Source organism: Alexandromys fortis, unplaced genomic scaffold (genome assembly GCF_014885135.2).
Source record: "Alexandromys fortis isolate MF-2015 unplaced genomic scaffold, M_Fortis_MF-2015_v1.1 scaffold_30, whole genome shotgun sequence".
Taxonomy (NCBI): Eukaryota; Metazoa; Chordata; class Mammalia; order Rodentia; family Cricetidae; genus Alexandromys; species Alexandromys fortis.
This window is the reverse complement of record NW_026067922.1, coordinates 1,415,352-1,433,514: the sequence shown is the minus strand read 5'-3', so window position 1 is coordinate 1,433,514 and position 18,163 is coordinate 1,415,352.

Sequence of the window (18,163 nt, the reverse complement as noted above, 5' to 3'; positions counted from 1 at the left end):
GAAGGACCTAGAGATAACTCAAGATAAGAAAATGACCATTAACTAGATTTGTAATAAACTGATACAGCATACTGGCACCATCTCGCTAGTGAATGAGAGAAAATTTCTAAACACATGTGCCACCACTGCCCAGCCAGATTGTATTTAACTTCCTTGGGCTTCGATTCTGAATAAAATAATGTGATAGGTATTCTCACTACTAAAAGTGGTTAATTCACCACTTAGCCTAGATCCTAGGAATTCCAGGAATGTCATTTTGTTACAGTCTTATTCTTTGGGAAGACACTATTCCACAGGCTAGATGGTCCTGTGGTGTTTTGCAGAATGGTACTAACTGTTCAAGACTGCGGTAAGAAGTCCTACAGCCAGTAGTTACCCACCCACTGGGGCATTGCTTCTTATACTATTTATGCTGATGTAGAGCATGCCACCAGCCTCTTTTCAAGCTGTGGGATTTGGTTTCTGATCTTTGGTCCAGCAGAAGATTCTGATTTGTGAGTCTACCCCTAAGTAAATAACTGTCTATTTTTTCACCTTTTGAGGATAACTGATTTTCTGGCCTACTACTCAAAGCTGAATGCCTCACAGATGCTCCATCTGATGCCACAGACATCCTTTGGTCCACATCAGTGCTTAGAGTCTGCCACCAGCATTGGTGCCCCTCCGCACTGCACAATAGAATATTAAATCCAAGCATTTAACTTCCTATCCTCTGCATCAAATTTCTCATTTTGGGAGGAAAGTTCTGTGGTGAGTATATTTAAATTAGATTACAACATCCCTGTAACTTAGAGATCTTTTAGGGAAATCAAATAATGAAGATCCCATTTTTTTAGACTGGATGGATAGTGTTATCACTATTACCAAGAAACACAGCCATCTGTATAGTCAGAACATTTCCTGAGGCCCAGGATTATCTACACCCCTGTTATCCAAAGGTCAGGAGTCTTTATTCATGTTCAGGTCCATGGCTAGGTGTGTGCAGCCTCCTGGTGGAGATGGAGCCATTGTTATCTAAATTAAGCTACTTGGCTTCTCTTGCTAAATTCTGAAACTATCTTGGTTTTTCCTCCCAAAAGGAGAAATTTGATGCAGAGGATAAGAAGTCCTTTGGGTAAAAAGTTCTGTAATGAGTTGACTAAAATTAATAATAATACAATCTGGCTGGGCAGTGGTGGCACATGCCTTTAATCTCAGTAGAGGCAGACAGATCTCTGAGTTTGAGGTCTATAATCTGGGCTACACAGTGAGTTTCAGGACAGCCAGGACTATCCAGAAAATCCCTACCTCCAAAAATTCCAAAATAGTAGTAGTAGTAATAATAATAATAATACAAACCAATAATGTTATTCCTGGAGAAGAAAATTTATAATCAATATTTACATAAAAAGGGCAATTGCCAAACTTGAAGTCAAAGAGCCTCTACAAAGAGATACACTATTGTCTCCATCAGATGGGGAGCCCCAAGTCTGATGTCATTTCTAATGAGCACCCTCTGTCCAAGCTTTGGAATCAGTGGCTGTATTTTATCTTAGAAATTGATTTGAAGCCAGCAAGGGTATGAAACCTAATTAAATATATAGTCAGCAATCACTTCTTTAAAAAAATCTACAAGCCAATAAAATCCACAGAGTAACCGAGGAGGTATCCACTCTGTTCAATTCTTGCAGAAAAGTAGTCAGTAAATCACTGAATCATGCTGATTATGGCTGCCTAATGGTGAGTATTTGAATATTTATGTCCTTCAGAGTAAATGATTGTTTGACATTACCCAATGGACACTTTTTACATTCTAAATATTGTAGGATCATGCAAATATCACTGGGCACCAGGGAGTACTGTGGAATAAAAGTGTCCATTTTATTTAAAATCTAGGCATTGGTGGGAAGTTGTGCAGGGGGTTCCCAGCATGTCTCCAGGAGGCATCATTTGCATAGACTGCAAAGGGAACCTACGACTTGAGCCTCAGACATTGCACAGTGTGCTAGTCTTAAAACAAGAACTCAGTGAGAAAGATGCATTTCATAAATATTGTCATGGGGCCACATTGTGAAAATAGAAAAATAATAAAAGGTATGGTTTTATTAAATGTCTAATGCCAAGGCTAGTGCTACCAACAATGCACGTGGGCCTTCTTACCACACCAGTACAATGGCAAACAGGCACTGAGCCAGGGAAGAATGTCACATGGTCAGTGTCCTAGCTGATAGACTCTTTAGTTTCAATTGCATTTCCAATAGAGACAATTATGTTTAGATTTCTGAAATGTCTTTGTTCTTCTTCCCATTCATATTCATAACCTCTATAGCTGTGTTTGTATTATTTATATTTCTTCCCAAATGTTTTCAGCGCCTTCTAATTTACCATCACCGAGCATAGATAGCATTATTGTGCTTTTCTGGCCTGCTTTCCCATCATTAATGAAGACATCACTTAAAAAAAAATCTGCCCTTGTTAAACACATTTCTGCAACTTCAAATTATATAAAGCTTACAATGAGAATAATTTGAAGACATTGCCACATATTATTATTCTTTGCTTACCATCCTTTAGCTCATTTTCAGTTCTTTAAGCTGAGTTTTTCTGGTTTGATTTGAATCAATTTTACCAGTAAAAGCTCACTGATGTTGTATCAATTACTGGGAGCAAAGACTATAGGAGAAGTAATGCATTTAAGTCTCCATTCATCTCTGAGTAAAAGCATTGTTATTTATGTTGTGTGTGAAAGCATGCCTGTTTGAATATGTGTGAGTGAGAATGAGTGTGGGTGGGTATGGTTTGTGTGTGTGTGTGTGTATGTGTGTGTATGTGTGCATGTATATGGGTGTGTGTATTTTGAGAGCTAATGGAGATTCGAGAAAAAGGGTGGTTTTTAAAATTTTGCAATTCATTATACTTATCTGTGGTTATAAGGACAAATTTTAGAATGTAGTTACAGGTTATTCTGGTTTCGAGAGTGGCAGTTCTTAGCACCATGGCTGCCTAAACATGAACTGAACAAAGACAAGGATAAGAACAATTGACACAGTAACATGGATGGGGAAAAGTTCAGGAGGCCTAAACCCTACAAAGCAATAAAAAACAAATTGTAAATCGCATTGGATGATTTCCTCTTGGGAAGAAAAAAAAAAGCCTCTACCCTAAGCAGGGCTTGAGGTCTTGGAGGTCTTTCCTTGAAATGTTCTCAGACCAATCTGTGTAATACTGGTAGATGGAACTAATGAGTCAATAGAACTCTCCATTCTGAATCAGGACCCACAGGAGTCAGTCTCTTTCTTCTGAGAACTCTGACACTTGCTCTTCATGTCTCTTGCCCAAATGGGTGGCCCAGATTCACAGTGCCCATCAGCCTCTCAAGACCAGGAGTTACTCTAAACACTATAGTTAATGTCCAGCTGTAGGAAGGTGATGGCAAGTTAATCTCTCCCAGCAGAAGGCTTGTTCTTTATACATGTTTTTGAGGGGTTATCTTGATGGAATGGGGGAGACAACCCATGATAGGGTCAAAAATATTTGTGTACATAGACTGAAGTTTCACAAAACAGTTGCCAGAGCAGAGTTATCTCAGGACATTCCGTACCCTCATGGAGAGGTAACAGGAAGTCACTGTGTCATGGGCAACCTCAGTTAGGAGCATGCTTGTAATTTGCTTTGTTTGGTGTATATATATGTATGTGGTAGATATGTGTGTATGTGTATGGTGTATTTATGTGTATCCATGTGTGTACATGGTTGCCTGTATATATGTATGAATATATGGAGGCCAAAGGTAAATACTGGATGTCTTTTGCCACCATTTTTTTTTTTTTAGAAATGTCATCACAGAGCTTCAGTTTGGACTGACCCTTGAAATCCTCTTCTCTGACACATCCCGCTTCTATATAAATGCTGGGGCAATAAAACCAGGTCACTATGTTTATATAGCGACCCTGAGAAAGCTCACCAATGCTAGTTTAGGTTTTGTTGTTGTTATAGTTGTTGTTTCCTTTCTTCAAGACAGGCCCTTGCTATATAACCCAGGGTGGCCTGGAACTCATTAGGGAGCTCAATTGGCCTCAAACTTATAATCCCCAAGCCTCCTCTCCTGAGGGCCGAGATTACAGATGTGCACTATGAAACCTAATGGGAGAATTTCTTTCTTCTTTCTCTCTGACAAAAGACTTTCAAATTGGACTAAGAGGATTCTGTACTTGCTTTAAATCAAACATGAAGCCTAGATCCTCACTGAAAAGAAAAATTGTAAGACCCGTTTGTATTGTAAGTTCTCCAAAGACATTCGGGGAAATAGCAATGAAGATGATAATTAAGAGACAAATCCTAGCACAGAAGTGATTCCTGTCCACAATCAGTTAGCTTCAAGGAGATTGCATCAATATGATAGGCCTCATCTAATCCGATGAAGGGTCTTACAAGAAGGAAATGAAGTTTCTCTGTGGAGAGATTTCTGATCCTCAACTATAAGGACCAGTTCATGGCAGAGTTTTCTGCCTAGCACTGTCCCTTCTTATTTCCCAGTGGTCATACCCTACAACCATGTGAGCCAATTATCTGAAGCATATATGCACAGGTATAAATAACATTAATAAATGTTACATCTACTGACTGTTATTCTTGTCAGATGCAAACTAATCCAAGGGAGGAAAGTCACTCCATAATGTTCAGATATATTTCCTGGCATAGAATGTTTACCTTTTTTACTCTATGAATTCACACATGTATGCATGTAGCCATGTACACATATGGATACACATACATCATATATATATATACATACATACACACATGCACACCTACACACATGGATATATATACACACATACATACATATGTTTGTGTGTATACACACAGACACACACACAGACACACACACACACACACCAGTATTGAGGATGAGCTGGAATCTACCATTCTTCAAGCCAGGTCACATGACTATGCCTAGAGTCACAGCCTGAGTTCTTTCCCTCAATATCAGAACAGAATCAGGGAATCAGGACAAATAACCCAGCAAACAAGATGTGGGGGTTGTTACATATAGGAAAACAATACTCACAGTGCATGACAAGCAGAAAGGTCAGACCCAACTGCCTTGTGTCAAAAGTGACATTGGTGGACATCAGAAGGTCAAGCTGAACAAGCATACACTTTGAGGTCTTTCCTCATCTACCATATGTTCAATCAGAAGGCACAGTTGACTCCTAGAATGAGCCTCACTCAATTACTACACAATGTAGAAGACACAGCACACTTCTTCAGTTTATGACTTACCCTGGACTGTGTTTCCAAAACAGACTAGTAGGAAATCGTGGCAGTTATTGTCTCCCTATGTGTGCACTGCTATCATCTCATCAACGTCGGGTTATATTTCCTGTGTCCCTTGTGGCCACAACAGCCTTCGTTGTCATGACATTTTTATGGCAATCCCACCTCAAATGCAGCATGTTCCCAGAAAACAAGGAACTCCAAGAGTCTAAGATGATCATGGTGAGTGCTCACTGAAGGGAGAAAAGCCCTGGGGTCCTGATGCAGGCCGTGCACTGTGAGTCTTGCTGGCTCTAACAACAGGAGGGTGAAAGCGTTGTAGGGAGAATGAGAATGATCTAAGCTACAATTAAAAAGAAAAAGAGCCATTTCCTGGGAGGGATGGTGAGGCGCTCATCCTAGCTGGAAAGAGGAATACATTTCTAGACGAGAGACAAGTGTGCAACAAATGTTTGGAGCCAAACTATGAAGAGATATGACTGCTACTCACAAAACACAAGCCAGAAAAAAAGGAAAGTTTGTTATCCACAAAGGAAAATGATAAAAGTGGATGTTTTGGGTGGAAAATTGTTTGTTGCCTCTGTTCCAAAGACAGCTTGGAACTGGGAGGAGCTCCAGAACAGTCTCACTAGCGCAGCCTGAAATCTAAACAGATAGACACTGCCATTCACTTGGGATTTACGCCACTTTGTAATGCACATAGAATCCTTTCAAAAATGGGATAATAATGAGAAAATAATGGGAAAATTGAAATATATTATAAAAGCATAAAAAACACACACAGATTTTTCATCACTGTAATGTTAGTGCAGTAGCAGAGTATTGATTCCTCATTCAAACAAAATTAAGCTTTGAAATCAACTGCATATGGATTTAGACATTTGAAAATGATATATTTCTTCACAACTTAACAGATGTCCAAACTGTATCTAGGAGTGATGGGAAAATGGATGAGTAAATTGTTCTACTTCGACTCTTAGCTAAATTAACCCTCCTGGTACCAATTGTGCCTCTCATTTGCATTGTCTTATGGTTTTTACCGCCTTTTTTGTTGTTAATGTCTTTGGACATTTTATCACCCCGATTTATAGATAAAATAAGTGAAGCCAAGCTAGTAAATCATTTGTCATACATATTAGTTGCTGTTCGGTGGCAGAGATAGATCTTGGACATAAGATGCCATTCAGTATAGAAAGAACTATTGACCAACAACATTAGTTGTGAGTCCAGACAAAATAAAGAAGAAAAGAGCCTCTCAAAAAAAGAATGAAGGGTTGGGAAGGTGGCTCAATATTAAGAGCATTTTTGGGGAAAGCTAAAGGACTTATGTTTGAATCATCAAAGCTCTAATCAAATCAAAGCCATGAATGACTGTGTGTACCTGAATTGAAGGACAGAGCAGATAGATAGACCTCAGGAGTGCATTGGTCAGTTAGCCTAGCCTTATATAGTATCCAGCTTCAGGTTCAACAAGAGACCTTGTCTCAAAACAATAAAGAGAAATAGAATTACTTAATGCATTCTGGCCTCTGCACACGCAGTCTTGGACATATGTGAATACACACACACGTGTATGTGCAAACACACAGTGACACACACAATGAGATCTATGGTAAGTGGCTGTATTGTAGAAGGAGAGTGGGTCCTTTGTTCCATACCACCTGGCTAGCTTGCTCCCAAAAATAACACACAGAAATTGTATTAATTAAACACTGCCTGGCCCATTATCTCCAGCCTCTTATTGGCTAACTCTCACATACTAGTTTAACCCATTTCCATTAATGTGTATTGCACTTGACTGTGGCTTACCGGCATGAGTCTAACCAGCCTCAGATTCGAAGAGGAGAGCCATGGCATCTGCCTGACTCTGCTTTCTTTCTCCCAGCCTTCAATTCGGGCTACTCCACCTATCTAAATTCTGCCCTATCAAAAGGCCAAGGCAGTTTTCTTTATTCAACCAATAAAAGCAACACATAGAAAGAAGACCCTTCTACACCATGGCTGGGCTAGCTAAAGAAGAGCGAACTAATGAGGAAAGTTTGAAACTGAGCAGAGACTAAGATTGCTTTATCTTTTTTTTTTTTTTCAAATTCAGGCAGTAGTTTCTAACCATAAGTGGCAAACAAACCAAACATTCTTGGGAGTACAAAAGTAGAACCATATCCCATATACTTAATGTAGCCATGCAGGAGATATTCCTGTTTGGAGTCCATGGACTGATGGTCTCCCCTTGCTGCAATCTGAGGAACCTAGTGCAGCAGTCTTGTTGGTTCCTATGCCAGTTGGCTTGAGCTACAGATTGCATATTGTTGAACACTTAGGGAATCTTACTGTGGCTATATAGATTGGATCATATAAAATACACTTGCTTGATATCTGAATAGCCTAATAGCTAAAATGTAGTTTTTTCACTGACACAGAAATAAAAGCTTCAAGGTTTCATCAACTCTTTCAAATGTGCTAAAAGATAATATAAACGCTTGTTGTGGTTTGTATATATAATAATCCCCATGACAATAGTCAGGCATAGTATTATACTCCAGAATATTCTATCACACATATCTATGCTTTGAGTCTATAAGAGCAAATATTAACAAATGGACAAAGCAATACATCAAATCTGTTTCAAAACTCTCATACCTGTGCTTGAAGAAATTTTTAATTCTTTATTAACAAGTCTAAACACGTGTGTCGTAAGATGCCTCATATTACATTGAAATTCAATAAGAAGATCAACAGAACAGAACAGTCTAGATGAACATCCTTACCAACCTATGTTCTCCCCTGGGCAGAGCGACCAGCATACCATCTGGCTCTTCCCCTGTGAAATTGCTCACAAAATTCTGTCTCACACCTAACCTCCCTCTCTCTGATATAAACTACTTCTCAATACTGGCATCATTCACAAATATCACTTAGTGGAGGGTATGTTACCTAACATACAGGCATATAAAGAACTTCAATTTCTTCACTGCATCCACCTTTGCTCCGAGAATCCATACTGCTGATGCCCCTACGTTCCCTCCTCCTGTCCTCCTCCTCTTCTTCTTCTGAACATGGATACACATATTGCATATCTAGAATCACCTGGAGTAGACTACTAGAGTCAACTGGCCCTGGACCGTATCAAATATCTAAACACAAGTTTTAACTTACATATATTTTATGCCCAGAAAAAAAAAAAAAAGAAGTAACTTATGTGATCTGAATCCATCTTCTACAAAACTTGGGTGCTGGATACCTAATGGTCAGTGTGATGGAACTAAATGGTGAATGAAGCCTTTGAGGGGTGATTAGCTTATTCTTTCCTGTCTGTGATAAAGGCCTTGTGTAAGAGACTTCATGTAGCATTTGACCCTCTCTCTTTTCTACCTCCTAACATGCAGAATCATTCTTTATCTCTGAAGCAGCTCTGATCTTGAACATGGAGACCAGCCCTGATCAGAGAACCTGAAATACCAAAATCTTTGGTCCAGACACCTAAGTGTCCACAAAGCAAAGGAAATAAAATTTTGTTCTTTAGAAATGCACAGCCTTGAGTGATTTGTTAAGCTACAGAAACTGACCAAGTTACGGCCACCATGAACCAAAATGGACAATAGAGAGGGACAGGACAGCAAGTCACTTAAAAGTTAAATCTGCAGCATTTGGCCATCTGTGTTTTTGAGCTTTGAATGGTAATTATTTGTATTTGTGGACATGGTTAGTGGGAGTCAATGCACGTCCTCTTTCATACACCTTGCCAGTTGCAATTTGCATCAATTCTCCTTGTTCATCACAGAATTATCTAGATTGAGAAGAAAGAAGAGGTACAAGAACACTATGGTTTAATTAGCTTGTATTTGACTGGAAGAAGCTGTGCGCCAAGGGCAAGAGGTACCTGAATGAGACTCAAGAAATCAATTGAGGGAAGTCAACAAGACATGTAATTAAGTGAAAGACAGACTTCAAGACACAGACTTGTGGTAGTCTGACTTATTTCTAGGGGAAGGTAGCCACACTTGATGCTAAATTTCAAAAGACATAAAAAGACATTTTTTGTTGCCTTACCTCTCTAGACAGGTGAGTACCTGAAATAATTAGCACAAAACTCTTAATATGCTCTGGGCTTTATGTCAATTTTCAACAAATTCTATCTTTCACAGTACAATAGTGGAGATCCTATTATTATCACCACTGCTTTGCTGATTAGGAAGTTGACGCATAAAGTAGTTGAGTAAATTTATCTAAGACTGCCTCATCAATAAATAACCAAGTTCATATTTGGTTCCCAAGTACATTGGCTTTTCTACAACATAATATTGTTCCCAACAATTATGAAGATGTCTTCTCCTCTGGAAACCATGACATAAATATCAGTAATAATTGAAAGTGACAAAATGAGAATCCTAAAAATCTACTACAGCCAAAGAACATAGAGTTTGGACTTACACACCATAGTGGTTCTGCCTTTTTACCTAGAGGACCACTGCTGAGTCCATTCCCCAGCAAAAACCCATAATCCCTGTTTTTCTTTCATGTGTTAGCTGACCTCAGCATGGATTCTAAGTTTCATCTACCCTAATATGGTTTCTCAATTCTTAGAATCACCTAATGTCAAAAGAGAGGGTAGACATGGGGAAAGGAGCTGGGCAGAAATAAAACCTAGGACAGAAATAAAGGAGCCTACACTCCAAAAGAATTTGTTTTTTAAATTAGAACTATGATACTCTGAATGAATAAAGAAGCTGACTTGCCTCCTTAAAACAGGTTAATTCTCTATGTGCAGAATCAGGAATATCTGAGTTCCAGTGAAAAAGAAAGGGTGTGTACGTGGTGGATTTCCATAATCAATATTTTTGCCCATTTAAATACCACAGGTGTAGCTAACCAACAAAATAATCAATGTAAATCATTGCTTCTCAGATTCTGTAGATTTGGAAAGTGGAAGAGTTCAGAGAGAGAAAGCAACTTGTCCAGGATTGCTTGGCTATGGAGAGGCAGAGGCCATAACATGACCATAAGCATTCGAGTTCCCACCCATTCTTTAACACTTGCATTCCACCATCTTATATAAATATGGTAGGGAGATGCTGCCTTCCAAATGCCACCTATAGTGACTGAGCCTATACAGCCTGGACATTTCTCTCCGGGTAACCTTACCTCCTGTGCTTCAGTATTGTGCTGAATGAATTTCCTGAGAAGAAAGAGGAAGACTCGGTCCTCAATACAGAGTGCTCTTGGCATATCATATGCAAGGAGGAAACCCAGAAGTGTTGTTATGTGAGTCAAAGTGAAATGAGTTCAGCATAAAAAGAGTACACAAGCCAGATGGTAGTGGTATATGCCTTTAATCCCAGCACTCAAGAGGCAGAGTCAGGCAAATCTCTGTGAGTTTGTGGCCAGCCTGGTCTACAAGAATTAGTTCCAAGACAGGCTCCAAAGCTGCAGAGAAACCCTGTTGAAAAACCAAAAGGAGGAGGAGAAAGAAGGAGAAGGAGAAGGAGAAGGAGAAGGAGAAGGAGAAGGAGAAGGAGAAGGAGAAGGAGAAGGAGAAGGAGAAGGAGGGGAAGGGGAAGAGGAAGGGGAAGGGGAAGGAAAAGGAGAAAAAGAAGGAGAAGAAGAGGAAGATGAAGAGAAAGAAAAGAAGAAGGAGGAAGAAGAGGAGGAGGAGGAGGAGGAGACAATGATGATTTGGAGATGTAAATGGTCCCTCTATGGAGAAGGCTATGGAATTAGTACATCAGAAATGAAAGAATATGTTGGGTACAGGTGACTGGTTAAAGGGGACTTTGGGGAAAAAGGTAGTAGTTAAGCAAAGGGTCCCAGGAGACTCTGTGGATGGTGTGCACATGACAACTGGATGTTACTAAAGAGGGGAGATTCATCTGCAGGAATCACTTGCATGTCTGTCACAGTCAGCTATAATGCTGGAGCATCTTTAGAAGACACCATTCAGAGTACATCTAAGGATCTGATTGAAAGATGAGGGGTTGTAAATGAAGCTGCAGATGTTAAAAAACAATCAAGATTAATAAATAAGAAAGTCATAAATAAAAACATATTGGCTGAGCAGCTAAATGGGGATCTGTTTGCCATACTTTATGGCTTAAGAAGCCATTAATTAGAAGGATGCAAAGGGTCACATGCATGAATATACTCAGTCAGATAAGGCCATGGTGGGTAATGAGCATGTAGAAAGCAGCAAAAGACAAAGTATGGAGTGCCTAGGCATGCAGAGAATGTTCGATGACAGAATTGAGACAAATAAGATTGGAAAAAGAAAGTAGTGTGTGCTCATTGACTACATAATTTGCTGAGGTGCTAAGGAAATAAAGGACATTTGCGAGTCACCATTATGAGCTACTTATACTTGTTTTCTCTCTACTAGGTAAATTTTTATTTTGAAATATAGCTGGGGCTGGAATGATGGCTCAGTATTTAAGAGAACTTGATGCTCTTTCAGAGGACCCAAGTTAAGTTCCCAGAACCCATATAGTGACTCATGATCATCTGTTATTCCAGATCCAAGAAATCCAGTTCCTTCTTTTGACCTCTGTGGGCACCAGAAACATGTGCCAGTGATGAACATATATACACATAAACACTCATAGACAAAAAGTGAAATAAACAACTCTTAAAATATATAGCTGGATCATACTGGATAAATTATTTAGTTTTCTTCTTTTTTAACTGTTATATTTTTAGAATTATTACTTTTATTTTGGGAAAAAATAACCATTTCAAAGCTGAATTAAGTTTTCAATTGTAATATGCCACTTTATTAGAGGAAGTGTTTGAGAAAAGCCTAATTCCCAGTTACTAGCTCATTCCATGATTGGGGCCAGTAAAGTGGCTCAGGGTTGACCAAAACTTGACGAGCTTAGTTCAATCACCAGGACCCACAAGTTCACACACACACACAAACAAATGTATTAAAAAGATAATGTGCTCAATGTTTGAACTGCCTCATTTTCCTGTCCATTTAATAAATAAGGAAAAAGTTAGACATGAAGGAATGAAAATCATTATTGAGAGGAGTAGGGTGGGTAGGGCCGCTAGAAGCACACTGCTTTATTCAGTACAAAAACTCTGCTTTCCAAGTGTCAGCCTCCTACTATGGCTGCTTAGAACAATCCCTGAAGAGTCACTCATGCAAAAAAAAAAAAAATGCCTCGTTCCATTCTTATCACCCTCATAAGTTTGCACAGCCAGATAAGTAGACACACGCTTGGCTGCATTTTGTGAATATGATAGCTTTTGTTCAAGCATCACATTCAAATCCTAGCACCATGTCATTTACGCTTCTATATAGTCTCTCAGTCCATTTAAAAATATAATGTGGAAGATATGCATAATGGCAAAGTGGCCACTCCCCCAAACTGAAATTGTGTTTAAGAATAGAATTCAGGAGGTATTCAATGTGCTCAGCTGATACCCGCCACAGGAGACACAGAATGCATACTAAGTTGGGATTAATCACCAAAATGCTATTCACAAATGGAGAGATTTTTAGATTCCTCCTTTGTGTCCTCCCCAAGGTGGCATGAAACGAATTCACAACCTTTTGTTAGGTGAGCTGGATGGTATTGACAAAGCAGAAAAAAATGCATTTTACCCCCATGGACTTCCAGGCAATGCTGGAAATATCGGTTGGTTTTATACTGTGGCCCTGTAAGTAGTGTTGGAGGAAAGATGGGAGGGCTGGCAGTCACCACAACTATACAGAACTTAGCACTTAGAGAGCAAATGGATACCTCTAAAATGCCTCGGAAATAGCTTCATTCTTACAAGAGTTTCTCCTGTATGTACACTGTTGAATGGCTGGTATGTCGTAGATACTAGAACATGAGAAGACTAAGCATAGTTTCTGCACTTGAAGTAAATAAATAAATTTTAAAAATGACACAGGACAGGTGAGGTGGCTCTGAGAGCAAGTATGCTTGTCACCAAGGTTGATGACCTGAGTTTCATCTACAGAACACACATGGTGGAAAGAAGGCTGCCACATGTTGTCCTCTGACATCCATCCATATGCACACAATGCTTAACCCCTCCCTCAATAAATAATGTAATAAACAAGAGCTGACACATAGGCAAACTTTGGAGAAGAGGAAATCTGATGTGGGAGTGTCATATCAATCTGTTGATTTCATTGGCTGAGCAATAAAGAAACTGCTGGCCCTGATAGGTTAAAGCATAGGTAGGAGGAGAAAACAGAATAGGATGCTGGGCGGAAGAGGAAGTGAGGTCAGACTCTGCTCTGCTCCCGGAGANGAGGAAATGAGGTCAGACTCTGCTCTGCTCCCACAGAGACTCGACAGCTCTGCTGGAGAAGAGATGCCATGCTCAGCTCTCCCAGGCAACTCGAACCCAGGATGGACATAGGCTAGAATCTTCCCGGTAAGCACACCTTGGGGTGCTTACACACATCATTAGAAATGGGCTAGTCCAGGTGCGAGAATTAGCCTGTAAGGGTTAGAGTTCATGGGCCAAGCAGTTCTTAAATGAATACAGTTTGTGTGTTGTTATTTCGGGCATAAGCTAGCCAAGCGGCTGGGGTGTTGGGGACGCAGCCCCGCCGCTCCTTATTTCAACAGAAATCCACATATAAAAGGAGAGCAAACCCCATTTCATATAACACAAAGGAAGGCTGACTCTTTCTTTTCTTTTGCTAAATATGATTTTATTATTCAACATAATCCTTCCACTAAGACCAGTTAAAGGACATTTCTGCCCACCTTTTACAACCAGGATCACAAAATTCAGACAGAGAGACGTGGACCATCATATTCAAGAAAGGCACATTGCCAACCTCATAATGGCCAAAAATGTATTTCAACAATTTACTGTTTTGGACATTAGGCTTACAATATGGTTTCCATGGAAGGAATTATCTTGACAAGTAAAGAAAGCCAAGCAGCTTGGAGCTTAAAAAATTCCAGACAGTGTAAAGTATAGTGGGTTCTGGTCATCCAACTTGGCTGATAGTTGGCCCTGCAGTGACTATGAAAGGAGGGTATGGTTCAACCTGTAAGTAAGAGCCTAGAAAAACCCCAAGTTCTGGTTGATGGTTTGTATGCAAAACACAGACTTTCTGGTGGGCTACCTATTTGTTATCATTAGGAACTAACTCCCTGTGGGAGGGGTTGTTCCTCTAAGTAGCAACAAGAGTCTAGGTGTCAAAGCATCACAATAAAAAGGCATACTTAAAAAACCTGGGATAAAACCGGTCTTGCTGAACATAGCAGACAATGAGGACTACTGAGAAATCAAGAACAATGGCAATGGGTTTTTGATCCTACTGCATGTATTGGTTTTGTGGGAGCCTAGGCAGTTTGGATGCTCACCTTACTAGACCTGGACGGAGATGGGTGGTCCTTGGACTTCCCACAGGGCGGGGAACCCTGATTGCTCTTTGGGCTGACGAGGAAGGGGAACTTGATTGGGGGAGGGGGAGGGAAATGGGAGGTGGCGGTGGGAAAGAGACAGAAATCTTTAATAAATAAATAAATAAAAAGGCATACTTAATAGGCTCTCACATATTTAAAGCTGTAGTTTCATTGAATTCTCGAGTTGTTGAGAGCTGAGCTGGAAGCAAGCTTTCCCTTCTTCCTCAGAAGAGATGTGGATGCCCTAATGCAGCAAAGTTGGAAAAGGCAATGTCTCACAGCATGGGCTGTAGTCAGAGGGCCCTATCCTCACAGGATTTCCAACACAGCAGTCTTCAAAACTCAACACTGTGTCTTTAAAATTCCCAAACAAAGCTCTTACTGTATGCAAGGTACACATTCACCACATTTACACTAACTCAACACCCTAGGGTTTCAATCACCACAAAGCTTATATAAAAGGTGCAAAACCATGGGCTTCTTTCCATGTTCAGTTTTGTGAAAGAAGCAGGAAGTGGGGGAAGCATACAAATAAAAGCTGCAAAGACAAAACTCAAATTTCCCTAGTGACATTCAAAATGACACTGCTGACAAGGTTCAGACACTCATCTTCTAGAAGGGCTTACTGTGTCTGAAGGCTCTTCCCAAACAACGCAGCCCAGTTTTGGCTCGCACTATGTAATGTACAAGGTGAGATTTTCAAGGCTAGGAACACTGCCAGCAGAGGGGAAAGCTGAAGAAAAGAGCAAGTCACAATTATTAAAACAGTAGAGGATCTGACTAACCAAAAAGGCCCAAAAGGATTGCATTTTGTTCAGCTTATGTTAATATTGCTGGAAGTGTGAGAAATGGAAATGATCTTGGTTTCAAGATATTTGAGAGGTGCAAACATCAAAGGGGCATAATTAGAAGCAACTGTTTAGAGAAAATGATAACAAATTCATGGATCATAGACAAACATTAATTTCAGGTCAGTTATTGTTCCAAAATTATAGTCAGTCTTACAGGATATTGAACAAACCCTTCCTGGAAATTTTGTGTAATAACGTCAGAGTCCCACCATTATCAGCCTGTCCAGCAAGACTCCATTGTCCCAAAAGAGAAAATGACCCTGAAATAGCGGATGCCTCCCAGGCCAGCCTATGCTCAAACCATCAGTCTACCCAAAGCATCCCAAGTACAACAGGAAGAAAATGCAGCTTTCCATCTTGTCTGCCCACCCATAACTATTTTTTATCAATGTTCCCAGCAAAGAGATGTCTCAACCTACAGTATTGATGATGAAAGTTAGCCTCAAATCTTGGGTAATTCTGTTGCTTATGAGCTTTGGACTTTACTATGCCAGGTTTGTTCAGGAAATCTACCTTTGCACAGAGGGTTCAAAAGAACTTGGGAGTACAAGGAAAGTAGTGTAGAAGGACTCAGGACTTAAAATCAGTGTGATGAGTGCTACACAAAGAGCCTGAATCTGTGAAAGATTGATGCCCAAGGCTCAGAAATAGAGAAATCGAAATAACTTACCCAAGGTTCTAGAGGAAAACAAAAAAAAATTACTGCAACATGATCTCCAATAAACCTCTTTTTTAACTTCTTCAAGGGGCTGGAAAATAGAGGAAGTGATTAAAGATCACTTCAAAAGCAAAGATACCTTTAAGAGGCATGATGATGACTCAACCATGAGGATTGCAAAATGGAGGCAGAGATAGAAGATACCTAAAGTCCGTGCAAAAGAGACCAACCTAGTAAACAGGCTAGTCCAGAGCAGGGCTCAGGCAAAGGCAAAAAAAATAAAAATAAAACAAAACAACAAAAACGATGAACTGTCCAGAATCTGCAATGACATCTATTCATAAAGATGGTGTTAGTTTTAAGTCATTAACCTGTACTTGGTGCTCTTTCCACCCATCAGTGTGATCTGTAGTCTGTCTGCTTTTGTCTTTTGGGTTTCATGTTCATTATTTTTTTGTACTTCCACTTGTTCTTATATTAGAACAAGTTAGGCCTTAGGAAGACTAAATTTTCCTTGTATGTGTGTATGCATGCATGCATGCATGCATGTATATACACACACATTAAATTTTCCATATGTATATACAAATGTATACATACATGCATATACTGCATACACACATACACACATGTACCTACACATAGACAGCAAGATTATGAATGGATTAGAAGGAAGCTATGGTATCAATGTATTTTGGTATGAGTCTAAAGTCAATAAATTACCTTTGAGTTGTATTGATCTGGCACTGAGAAAACAAAATGGTGATAAATTGATCTATAGACTGTCTTATATATTTATGTGTGCATACATATGTGTATATATGTATATACAGACTCATACCAAAATACAAATATATCCAAGCAGAAAATAAAACATAGATGCCTTTGAAGAAACACAAAGAGAGGTAAGACCTGGAATAATTTTTGTATGTGAGGAATAGTGAGGATTCACAGGATGTGAAGGATAAAAACAATGGTAATAAAACATATTCACAGCATACATCTTAAATTAAACCATTCCTATTAATTTGTGTATCACCACGAGGCTGTGGCTTATCAGTGGTAAGGTTCTGGTATCCTTCTATTTCAGCAGCTACATGGCATCTTCTTGACTCTGCCTGCTCTCTAAATGTATCTCTGTTCAGCTTTCCTACCTGACTTTGCTCTGCTAAGCCATTGTCCAAAACAGATTTATTCATCAACCAATAAAAGCAAGACATATATAAAAGTACAGCCCATAACTTTGATATAGTAAAATTACATATACAAAATAATTATTAAGCAATAATTATAGTTAAAAGATTTAGTTCATTTGCATTTGGCAAAATAAGGAAAATACTCCTTGAAGCAAGAAATGTGAAAGACTGTTTCTCCTCTATTGTCAGTTTGCCAGTAACTTTCTTCTGTATCCTGAAGAATGTCTGGCAGACTCTTTCATGAAGCAGAAACCCTGAATGACTGTCACCCCATTTTTTAGGCAAGTTCAGCAGTCCTTTTTCTGTGGGTACTGAATGTCCAGTTCATACAGCATACCATCAAGCAGACCAAGCAAGAGCAGTTTCTTGCCCAGGTGACTAAAAAATTCCATAAAGAGCCTCTTTAATGCCTGCCCATAATCCTCTTGAAGTAGATTGGTGCTGCCAGGAACAGATGTGTCTCACTGTCATGAAATGTCCAAAGTTCTTAAAACATTTTAAATGCCATATTCTGTTAGTCTTTGAAAAGTTTGAAGAATACCTATTCATCTGAAATCTATCTTTGTACACCTAGAAAACCTGACTAACATGACTACAAGCTTGACTATTATAGATGACTATTAACTTGTATTTCTTATTATACATTACATTTTTAAATGAGCTGCACAAACACAATACCTTAATCAAGAGCAGAAATATACATATAACAAGACTGACCTTAAATTTTTTTCAAAAAACCAAGATGCATACCAATGCAAAGTATTCACTGCTATAGCATATCCCCCTTTAAATATAAACAAGTATTTATAAACAATAATTTAGGGAATT